The sequence below is a fragment of the Excalfactoria chinensis genome, chromosome 7 (assembly GCF_039878825.1).
Source record: "Excalfactoria chinensis isolate bCotChi1 chromosome 7, bCotChi1.hap2, whole genome shotgun sequence".
Classification (NCBI taxonomy): Eukaryota; Metazoa; Chordata; class Aves; order Galliformes; family Phasianidae; genus Excalfactoria; species Excalfactoria chinensis.
In genome coordinates this window covers 1,922,618-1,934,784 of record NC_092831.1, presented here as the reverse complement: position 1 = coordinate 1,934,784, position 12,167 = coordinate 1,922,618, and the positions used below count along the sequence as shown (strand labels likewise).

The window sequence follows — 12,167 nt, the reverse complement described above, 5'->3', positions numbered from 1 at the left end:
ACTGGAACAGGTTGCCCAAGGAGGCTGTGGATGCCCCATCCCTGCAGGCATTCAAGGCCAGGCTGGATGTGGCTCTGGGCAGCCTGGGCTGCTGGTTGGTGACCTGCACACAGCAGGGGATTGGGACTGGATGAGCGTTGTAGTCCTTTCCAACTCAGGCCATTCTGTGATTCTATGACTTCGCCTGTTGGTATCCAAAATGTGGTACAAAACTTTACCCTAATTTTGCCGCAGCTAAATGAATGGAAAGATACCATTGAACTTCTGTTCAACCCTTGTAATATCAGCCAATTAATACAATTTTTCTGTTGCACTTGATTGCCTTTTCAGTTCTCTAAAGACAAAATAAACAAGAGGCGCATCAGAAGAGCGATGGATTTGTTTCTCTTTTGCTGTGTAATCATCACAGATTCATACGTTCTTACCATTTCTAGCGTTTTCTGCCTCCCCTAAATGTTTCCAGTTGAATTTTGGAGCTGGGTCTCTCAAACAGTTGAGGCTCAGCACTGTGCCATGTTTTCTGTTTGCAAAGAAAGCCTGGAGAGATGTCAGTGTTTCACATTCCGTGTGGTGTCCTCTTCGCAGTTTGAATTCCGATTTCTGCCATTCAGTGCCCAAAAGCTCAAGAATGCTAATTGTTTTATAATTGTGTCTGTCAGTACATGGCTTTTTTTCAACGCAGACCACAAAGAGAACTTCAGTCCAACCTGTGACACCTCTGTGAGTACTGATAGGAAATATCCACACAAAACCTAAAGCTGTTCTATCTACAGTTCTGTACTGCAGTTCCTTCAGACTTGACTTCTATGTTTAGAAAAGTTATTATTATAACATCAGTTCTCTACAGATTTCCTATAGACAGAGACTGCCCTGAGGCTATAAAATGCTGTTAGGGAGATATCAGCTGCCACAAATTGGAGGCAAGTATTTGTGGATCCATCTAAACAGAAGAGAAAGAACGTTGCACGGTAAAGCAGAGGCATGCTTCCACAGTTAGAAAAACTATTTTTCTTTCTTCAATCCAAAAATAACAAGTAGGAAATATTCCTAATCCCTTCATTCTTTTTTCTTGATTTATGTCTTTTCACATTTGCAACAGAACTTGAGCCATCTTCCCAGTGTTCTACCAACAAGATTACAGTTGACAGTATCTGCAGCTTTATATTTTGTTTCCACCTGTACCAACCATTTGAGGAGGGCTCTCAATCACTGCTGCAGTTTTTGGTTAGTAAGTGAATAGCTTTGCCATCTTGTCGTGACTTGGGAAGTGAATTCCACTGTCAGGTGTGCTGGGTGTTTGGATGAGTGGCGACATGGATGGGAAGGATTCTCATTTGTATATGGAAAACTTATGATGATCAAAAATGGTGTTTTGAGAGATGATTGAAATTTGCCAATGCTTGACCTTCAGTGAGGTTGTATGGCCGACCACTTGGCGGTTAATTTAATGTGTCAGTCTGCAGAAACGTGCCTGGGTGAGATGTGAATAGATCTCGTTACTTTCACTTTAAGCTTTGCCTTGAAAACATCTGGCTGCTGGATTCGTGTCCATACATTCAATTTCTGCTTTTTAAAATATTTCCATTCACGTATACTTAAGCTCCGATGCACTGTCCCTGTATTGCAGTAGATTTGAGCTTTCTTAAGCTGTGTGTTTTTTTTAAAGTCCTTCAGATCCAGTCTTCCTTCACACCACCACCAGATACCAAATGGTCTCCGACTCTTTAATCTCTCAGTTCTATCTTCATTAGGTCATGTTACTCAGCATTTGTCATCCCTTTAGAATCCTGTGTAAATACATAGTATTACACTGAAGGCTCACTTTATATATGTGTGTATATATATATATATGTAGGTATGAATTGACTCTGGAGCTTCCTCCTGCTCTCTTGAATGAGGTATAAGATCAGGACATAAAGCTCTCCAGCTGTAGGTGCTTTACTATTAAGGTAGTTTCAAATATGTGAGACTTAAGAAAGAGAAGTCTAGATATCATGCTCCTATGTTACTGAAAGGTGATATACCAGAATATAATGCTTGTCAGGACAGAGGTGAGAAAAGCACCTTGGGGTTGGGTTAATAAGATCCTTTGTGTTTTGGTGTTTTTTGGTGTTTTCTCTTTAGTTTGTCCTATGCCATGTGTAGGTTCAAGTATGGTTATGGTTTCCTACAATGTACAGCTGAAAGCCTTATGGTTCTCCAGGGATGGCTGCACATTAGGAAGTTACTCCCCATGGAGAAGTTTACTAATTGTAGAGGTTATACTGTTGAGATTCAAGTAGAGATCAGCTGCTATATAGGTATCTGTAAGGAACCTCTAAAGGAAAGAATACAGATGCTGTCTGGAAGAGAAATGGGACTTGTTAAATGTAGTTAGATGAGTCTTCTAGAAATACTGTTTTGCTTCTCAGAACTTTGAATAGCACTGAAACTTTGACTGTATTAAGAATGGAGTCTCAGTGTAACTCAATACAGAAGATACAGAGCTGTAGGTAATGCTGGAGGCTTCTCAAGGGCCATGTAGGCTGACCTGCCACGTGCTGATGAGTGAATTAAGGAAGCTTTTAAACTTACAATGGCATCTGTTTTCTCTAATGCTAGTGAGAAAGATGTGTTATATTGTTGTCCATAAAATGGTAAATAACAGTTAAAAACAGGATTGAATTCGTTCTTAGAGTGGTACTGGAGCAGAGCTGTCTGTTAAGTGATCACATTAGTTCTTGCTTGCCGGTCTCCGGTTTGACTGCTGGTTTATTTATCTTTTTTCCTTATAACTGTTAAATATTGGAGCTGCTTTCTCTGCACAGTAAAACAAAAAGGAAATGTGATTGTTTTCCTCCAAATTCGTTTCCAGTGGTGTGCCTTTGCAACTGAAGTCAGTCATCTCATAGATCCTAAACCAAGAGGAGGAGGGATCTGTGCTCATTCTGTGCAGTGCTTGTTGCTGTTGCTTTCCTCTCATCCCGCTGCCTTCCCTGAGATGTGGGGTGTGTGGGGGTGGGTGTTTGTGGGCGTGAAGACGAAGAGCTGGAAAACAAAGATCTGCTCAGCGCCTTTCAAGTCTACTAGTTCTTACATTTGGCACTTAAAAAAAGACGTTTAGAAAAGGCTTTACCTTTGTGTAGCTGTATGTGGGGATGTTATTATGCGTACTGTTTTCTAATGTTTTCTGTGTACATTTAGCTTAGCGTAGAATAAGCTTTGTAAGGCTGCAGAAACATACCTCCCAGAGGCAGATGACTGATGGAGACTGCAAGCCTTTGTAGTGTTTCTGTGGCATTGCCTCGTGTGTGTGTTCCCTTATCTAAAAGCAAATGGGCTGAAATTTTGCACCTGTTCTAACTAATGGGTTTCTTTTAATACCCAAGCATCCCTATGAAGCCTGAGCATGGTTTTCACCCCTGTAACTTAAAGGAAGACGTGTAACTTCATCAAAGTTACTTTTGATTTATGCCTGTGCAAAATTGGGCTCTTTCAAGAAGCTCAATTGCTGAAACAAATGCAAATATTTAATTCCTGAGGTTTTTGTGTCTGTTGTTTGCATTTGTGACACCGTAATGAAAAGCAAACTCCCAGTGTGGCATGGATGCAACTGGGACTGGAAGATGAGTGCAATTGCACCTGGTTGGGACCAGAGACTTTCCTATGAAATCCCATAGAGGGGCCTGAGGGGGTCCACTCCGTAATTTTCAGTTTGTTACTTTGTTAAATGTGTGGACAGCACTTAAAGCTGTGTCAATAATGTTTATAGCAGAAAATATCCCATATAATACAGAAATAGAGTGCAGGAACTGTTCCCACTTGGAACAAACGGAAAGCTAACAACATTAGGAAAACATATTGATGTTTTTACATAGCTGTGCAATAAAATGCTTAGGTTAAAAATAATTCTGACTTAATAGCACCCCCAAACAGAGAAAATAATGTCTAAAACCAGTGTATTATTTTTCCCCAGTGATTTATGGGCATTGACTTTGTTTGTATTGTGATGTGTTCAGATGGTTTAGCTTCTTTGAAGTTGCTGCTTGGGAATAAATTATCAAAGTGTATTTGGAGGTTTGGAAAGTTTTGTTTCTCAGAAGAGTAAGTAAATGTTGAATTGGATCTATGTAAGATGCTTTGTCTTCACTCCAGAAAGAAACTAAAAAAAAAAAGAAAGAAAATCAAATCAAATCACAACAGATTCTTCCATTTGAGCAGAGACATATGCTTTGTGGGCTGGCACCAGACTAGTGTGCAGAATCTTGTAGAACCAACTCTTCATACTCTAGGATATTTAGAGGAACAACATTCAAAGCACGGTGCTAGAATATGTAAGGAGAAAAATACAGAGATCCTTCAGATGGAAAATGCCTGCATGGAGACTTCTTGGTGGCTGTCCGTTTATTTCTAACGCCGTGTAACTTTGTTAGTTTTAACTCCAAAAGTCTGTGAGGTTCCGAGACCAAAACTAATGATATCCTTACAATTACTGCAGCTGTGCGTGAGATAAATACGATGAAATCGGTTTGAAAAGAACATCCATAATGGGGGTGAAGTGTAAGTGTGTGGATTTTGGTTGTGCCAACATTTAGGGAAAAAAAGTATAACCTACTAATACAGAAGAGCAAGTGAGAATGAGTTAGGCAAAAGAAATAGCTGTTAAGTGGCATCAAAAAATTTGGGGAAGTTTGGATGGGATTCAGTGTAAGAAAATGGAAGGCTGAGTTGAATGGACAACTGATAGTAAGCCTCAACAGCATATTATGTGTGCAAAGTCCCTTTTAGGGAAAACAAATCACAGACTGTGAACCACTTTGAAAAATAACAGCTTAAAATGGCGCAAAGAAATGTTGCTTTTATTTCCCTGCAGTTGTTGCTCCATGTTTCATTTTCTCTGTGTAAGAAAAAGTGTTTTACTTCAGGTCTGAGTGCAACTTACATTTCAAGACCTGCCTCTTGGAAGGTTTGTTTGTTGCCTTGCAACGACTGATAAGCATCTGCCGTGCAGAACTTATTAAACAGATCTGTTGATGGATGCTGATTTGGCTTCCATACAGCTGTAGTCCTCTAGCTGGATTGGTTTGGCATATCCAAGGAGTAAAGGACAGCCAAAGCCAGGCAGATCTAACAGAGAAAGTGTGTATCATGTCTGCATGACTCGTAGACCAGTTGAGGTAGAAGTCAGTGGAATTCCATGAGGTTCAGTGTTCTCTTTGCCTGCAGTAGTGTAAAAAGGTGCATCAGGGCAGAGCGGTTGACAACCTGGCTGTGGTGCCTTCCTGCCTCCTTCACCAGCTGCTGCTTGCCTTGGGGTGCACCAGCAGCCTCGGGCAGTTGGAAGCACTGTTCTGTTCCTCTCCTGCCCCTCAGCCCTATCCTGAGCTGCAGCAGGAAAGCAGTGGCAGTGTGCTTTCAGTTCCTGCACAGCAGTCTTTTAATACTCTAAGAGGGTCATTTTCTATCTGGAATTTCTCCTCCATTCCAACCCATCAACTCCAAGTTTGGCAAGCGTCAGGGCGCAGCGTACATCCAATTTATTCTTCACATTTTTCATTAGAAAAAAAGAGCTAGTGTAACCCTGGTAGCCTGCATGATTTGATTTCAGAGGCTGCTCCTAAAGTTATTTATCTATGAGGATGTTAAAATCTTGGAGGCGTTAGAGAGTGTAAGTTTTCAGTGACTTGTTTGGAGGGAGAAGTCGGTTTGAGTGTTGTTTTCTGAGCCAGTGGAAGCTGAGGGGTTGGGTTTACTACAGAAGAACCAAACGTGGACAATTCATATAAAGCGTATAGCCATTCATAGAGGCGAACAGCAGTAACTTCATGTTTTTGCTATTAGAGGTGGCTTTAAGCAGCTATGGAAGGCCCCTGGTGTGCTGGGGGACCTGGTGCTCTTATCAGCCTTCCATGTGTCCTGGCTGCTGACACATAAATCTTCCCAGCTTGCTAATAGATGAAAGACTAAACGGATAAATAATGCTGAAAACATGAGTATGAATGAGTGGCATGTGCTAGCTTGAGTTTTACTGCTGCTCTGGTCAGCCCTGGCTGGAGCTAGTGCAATTTTGCCTCTGCTCCACGTTGGATTCCACCGTAACCTGAGAAAGGCTAACCCAAATGGAACCAGCTGAGGGGAGGGTAACATTATTTACAAGATGAAAGCTTTCTGACTTGATTAGCCTCCTAGTTAATGACATCTGTTGCTAAATGTGGACTGAAAGAAGTAATGTGGCATATGTTAGGTTACGAGGATACCAGCGTGGCCTAATGCTGTGTATAACAGCAAGCAGGTCCTGCATCATTAAGGGGGTTGTCTTAAAGCTATCTGTGTTTTTGCTTACCCTAGTTTAGGGAGGTGGCTTACCTTTTCCCGCTTGCTTTGTTGTTGCATGTAAAATAACATGCTTCAATGTTAATTTGCAGTTTATTTTGGTATTTTTGTGTAATCTTTAACCCCTGGGATGATTACTGTTGTTTTCGTGTGATAACAGTGGATTTCCTAAATTTGATGCATTGCATCTTAAATATATTGATGTGGATGAATTGTGGTACTACTCAGCTAAATAAATGCCTTCCCATGTGCTGGCTATGGGGCTATTTGGTTTTAGCAGCACCTAATAAACTCATGCCTTGCATGCAGTGCACAATTTTACCCCCAACAAAAGAGCACAAGATATAAAAACCCCAAGCCTTGTTGCAGCTAACCTGGGTGTACTTTGTTGTGGTGTTTTTCTTCAGATCCTTACTGACGATGGTGATCATTGGAGGTATAAATACTGAAGGATACGTCATTTACAGACAAGATCTTTGAAGTTTATTTCCTTCAGACAGCAGTGGTAAGTAAAATATCCGTATTGCGTATTTGCACATAAGTAATGCTTGATACCTTTTGTCCTCAAAAATAATGTACCAACCATAATTAAAGAGCAGCTGGAGTACAGGAGTCTGGCTCTGCTTCCTAAAGCTTTAAGTTTTTTCCTTTTTAGCTTATTTATTCTCATGTTAAAAATAAGCTGTATGAAAGGTGTGGTCTTTTCCTCTGTTCAGTTACAAAAATAGGAATCCTCAGCTCATTTTTTTTCTCCCTTCAATATGTTTTCAATGTGATGTTATTTATTATTCTTCAGCAAGAAGCTTTGTTTTGTACCACAGACCACTGGCAATATCTGCGTGTGATACTGATCATGGCCAGGGGTACCCTCTGTATTGAAGGCTGAGGAGTATTTCAGCATGGGGATTACTTCTCAAAACAGCAGAATTTTAAAACAGTGGCACACAGTAAAACAGTGGCTCATCTAAGGAGGTTTTCTGTGGGATATTAGAGATGTAACTTCTTTTTAATTAGTTATTAGATACATGAGTCTGATGTATGTGCTATTCGTTCTGAGTGTGTGGACTTCTGGTGACCGATATAAATGTTAAATGCACAAGAGAGTTCTATCCGTATTGTTTTTATTCTGTTTGTTATGAAACTAACTATATAAACACTTGAAGTAACATGGAGAGAGTATTTCTGTTGTGGCAATAGAGCTAATTTTCCCAGTCATTATCTGCTGTTAATTTAACGTGTGGCAATATCTGAAATTTAGGGATGATTATATGGTAGTAGATTTTTGGTTAGCTGTACAGCTCATCTATGAGCAAACCAATTAAGATGTAATTTCAGAATATAATTGAACTCCTAATGGGGTACTTTAATTCACTTGAAATTTACATATTTGCCTTTTTTTGTTTAAATAGGCAAGTCCAAAATGAGGGTACGGCTTCATTTTTGAACTTATGAATAGAGCAACTTCATCTTAGGCTTTTCAAAATGAAGTGTGTAAAATGCTCTTGAATAGGAGGATGGAGATTAATAAGCTTCTTAGTTCACAAAATCTGGACTTTGAATAGCTCTCACTGGCTATTTATTTGAAGAATAAAACTTGTCTTGTTAGGATGCCATGATGTTATTGATACTCTTTTCACCTGCAGCACACCACCACCTGATGCAGTACAGTGAAAACTGAGCCACTTGTTACAAAGTTTGTTCAGCATTCAGAGCTAATTTTCTCCCTTTATGCATGTCTGAGCAGCCAGGATCAGCTGGGAAAGAGCTTGTTCTGCAGATCTCTATTACTGATTTTTCAAGCAGTATGAATAGAAAATTCTTGGAACTCTGTAGTTAGTTCCAACTTGGCCTGACAAAGGATCAGGGCTGCGACACACAGGGTCAGGGTACGTGTTGCTTCCATATTAAGTACCTCATTTCTGTAGTGTTTGTAATGAATTGCTGTTTAACTTCCTGTTGAGTGTCATTTTGCATAAGTCAGAGGTTTTGTATGTAACCTCCCCCTTCTTTTTCCTTTATCTACTGTGGGATTTTCAGCCTGTATTTAACTGCAAGGGCACTGAAACAGCGTGTGACTCAGCTCCATATGCAGCAGACACTGGCAGATGTATCTGGGCTCAGGCAGCTCTGGTTCCATTGGATTTTGTGTCATTTTAGGTTTTCCCAGCAGAATTCTAGATGAAGCACTAAGAGAACAGCAGATGGGAAAGAGTTAAAAAGTGTGGCATGCGTAACTGAATTACATGACCTAAAACAGGAAAACAAATGGCACAAACAGTAGCTGTTTGTTCGAAGAAAGCTCAAATTAAGAAAGAAATGAAGGCAGTTCTTTCTTTTTTATGTCTTTTTTTCCCCTGAATGGAAGACCCTTCTCGTATAAAAGGACTGACTGAGAGCTATTACTTACACCTATGTGTTGCTGAGGTTAAATTTTGGGGGTTTGTTGCTGCTGTTTCCTTCAAGGATCACCTCTGAATACATTTCAGTTGTTCTAAACTGGGAAACTATGGCACTTGGTAAAGGAAGACTGGGGAGTAATTATCAAAGTTAGCATTTGGGTTAAGAAGAAATGTTTCTTGTGTGTGGAAAGCTGGGATGGGGAAGTATGTCTGCAAGGTTAATGTTTTACTGCCTATTTCCCAGAAGCTTTAATACATACCAGTGGATAGAGCTCAGAAAGCTGCAAAATGCAGAAAACCAGGAACAAAAAAACCATTTAGCACTTATTTAAAATACCTCAGATCTGGTTTTGCTCTTGTTTTGCCTGCCATTACTAGACTGATCACAGCGGTGTAGGTACACGGACACATTATTTCTTTTCCATGTGATCTATTTTTAAATGTAGGGGCTCTCCGTATTTAATACGCATTACTGTGCTTGCAGTCTTAATACCTGAAAACCTTAGTGACCTTGGTTCACCCTCTTGTACCTTGCACATTATCATGCAGCCTTTAATTATATGATAACATGCTATTTTCCCTCTAGAAGGAAATCCTTGCATTACATAGGTGTCATTTAATCAATATGCATCTATCGGTTATTTTTAATTGTTCTGTGTGTGGTTCCAGAACTTCCGTGCTGTATAGTTTTCAAACCTTCCTATGAAGATAGAATTAGGAATTTGCCTTTGTTCCTTAATGTACTTTTTAGCATCAGGTTTTCTCACTGTCTTTATGACAAAAGGGACCCTGTCTGTAACTCCCAAACCTTCTGCAGAAACATTTTCGGTGAGCTCTCCTTGCCAGCCCTTTGCAGGGCTGCTGGGGTTTCTCAAGAGCTGCAGAACCCCGGGGTACTTGCTGCAAGAAGATTCTTTCATCAAGACGACAGCAAGAGCAGTGGCTCTTCATAAGAAGTGTAGGAAGTGGAAGGTTTGTGGGTCTAGGCATCTTGCTTTTCCTTTTCCTCTTTTTCCATTTTTCTTGGTATCTAGCTACCTGTTGAGCCATTTTTATCATACCCCAGCTTCCCACACACCTCTTGTCCCATCTCTCCATCACATAGGTCTGCTTTGTCTCTAACTTTCTTTCCTTCTCATTCAAGCAATTTCTGATGTCAGCTTGATTCTTTCCCAGGTTCATTATCCATTCTTGCACAGTAACATTCTTTGCTAGTTTCATATACTTTCCCAGATTACAATACCATTCTAGCTCCAGCTTTTCACCCCTGTTTCCCCATGGCACATCCACGCAGGTGAACACTGACAGCGGTGTATCTTCTGCCCCTGGTGCTGTTCTGGAAAGCTTTATGCAACCCTGGGGCAGCAGGCAACCTTCTGCCAAACAGCATCCTTTCTGGAGTGCATTTATGCATTGAAATTGTACATTTCAAGAACTGCATGTTTCAAACAGCTTAAATTGTGTTGTAGAAGACAGTCTGGAATTTATGAGCGTTTTTAGTGCACATGTCATGGTGTTAGCATGAACACTGGATTTTCTCATCCAGAAACTGAGATGGCACTTATTGATTTGTGCTATTTATTTCAACATGTGAAAGAAAACAGAATTACACTTTACAAGTCCTCAGGTTTTTTTCTTGTTAATCACATACAAGGGAGCAAAAATGTATCAGAGAAATACAACATTAATAAAATAGTATATAATATATAACAATGGTTATACAAGCATCAGAAGTATGAGTGAAGCTTGCATCTGTTCCTTGAGTTTTATCCTTTTAAACAGTACGTGGAACATTCGAGTAGCTTGATAGAATTTCATATTGTGCAATAAAATGATAGATGTGTTTAGTCCCGTGTGCCATCTCCAGCTGCATGCCATGTAATGTAGGCTTTCAGAACTTTCTGGGCTGCATAATTCTGAGACTTGTGATACATCTCGGTACAAAACCAGGCCTCACCATCCAACCTTCAGTATTTACAAGTCTGTTTAATTATGCTGAAGTATGTAACATATGACTTGGCATTGCATACACAGTCCTTCCCTAAATAGTTTTTCTTAGAACTGTGTCATTACTAATGTTTTGACTGCAATTATTCTAAGACAGAAAAGGAGCAGTGCTATGCTGCATCATTTTTCTCTCTGGAGCAGCTTGCAGTCCAGATTTGAGGGACAGCTTTTCCAGAGTTTTCCTTAAAACTGAGCCCATTCATCACTCACAACCCCTGTGTTCTTCTGGGAGCAGACAGTTCTCTGCATCTCCCTCATCTTTTACTATGAGATGGTATTTTTTTGTGCAACTTATTTTCTGTAATGCAGGATGCAAAGCAGTTAAGCTATCTTCAGTTTAAGAAAGGGGGAAAAAAAAATATGCTAAATTTGAAAGTTAATTCTACTAAATTTTTGAAAAATATATATTTCTATAATATTACTCTATAATATCACTACTTTTAGGTACATTTTGGAGCCAAACTTTGGTCTATGTTTTAAATATAATGGATTTAATAAGCCATTCTCTGCTTTAGTAGCATATTTTTTACCTCCTCTGCCAATTGTTTCACGTTTCACCAGAGCAGTGAGTTTCCTTTCAGTGATCCCCTTTTCTTTTCACCATATCAAATACAGGCTGGTGTTTCATTGGAACATACAGTAAACAAATATTCCTCACTGCAAAGGCTTTCTGTTTTCTAGTGCTGGACTAGTGCACAACCCAACACATGTAAATATCTTCAGGCATGTTTTTGTTCGTAAATGAACCAAACTCAATGTTTTAATTGTAATCTCAATGTAAAATCAGTCAGTAATGCAGAAAATGTGTGATACTGAGGTAACTCTCTCAGCAGCTTATAGAACAACTGTTTGAACTCATTTATCATATACTTTTTTGTATCAACACTAGATGTTCATGCACATGGATTCCATGATGTTGGATAGTTTTGCAAATGATAATCCTGATATTTTCCTGTAGTGTTGGGAAGCTATAAGTCACTTCATCTTTGTTTGTCCTGCAAGAGCTGTGTGTTTAAAGTAACAGCTGATAGATATGCTGCCATTTTGGGGGGGTAAATTTTACACAAGCTTTAAAGGAGCAATGCATTTGGAGCATAGTATCTAAGATAAACAGAATTATTCATTTCTGCTGTAACAACAAACCATATTCAGAATTTTGACTTTGCTTTCATGATTCAGTCTGAAACAACAGTGTGCTGAAAAAGAAACTCGAGGGTAACAAATCTCAAATTCAGCTGTTAGTGGAAACCTAGGAAACCACTGTTTTTCTTGATGGGAATTTGGCCTGAAAGGTTGTAGAGGTTTGATTTTAGACTTGGTTCTGTTTTTGTGGGTGTTTTTCCTCTCCATTTTGCTATTCCATTTTGTTTCATTTTCCCCGTACTATAAACTCACATCCTTTGTAGGCTTGAGGGCTTGTGAAAATCTATAGAAGCGATTAAGAAAAGC

The 12,167-nt window shown here is 39.6% G+C and overlaps 1 protein-coding gene across 8 annotated transcripts in view; it reads left to right on the top strand.

The window, feature by feature from the left end:
- The window catches only part of MBD5 (methyl-CpG binding domain protein 5), a 119,660-nt gene that overhangs the window by 37,282 nt on the left and 70,211 nt on the right, over positions 1 to 12,167 (top strand). For 7 of the 8 annotated variants that reach the window (XM_072341926.1, XM_072341923.1, XM_072341924.1 and 4 more), the window contains exon 2: positions 6,720 to 6,817. The gene's annotated coding sequence lies outside the window, so the exon portion shown is untranslated. Of the gene's footprint in view, positions 1 to 6,247; positions 6,272 to 6,719; positions 6,818 to 12,167 lie in introns of those variants that run through there. The other variant, XM_072341921.1, reaches the window with a different exon arrangement.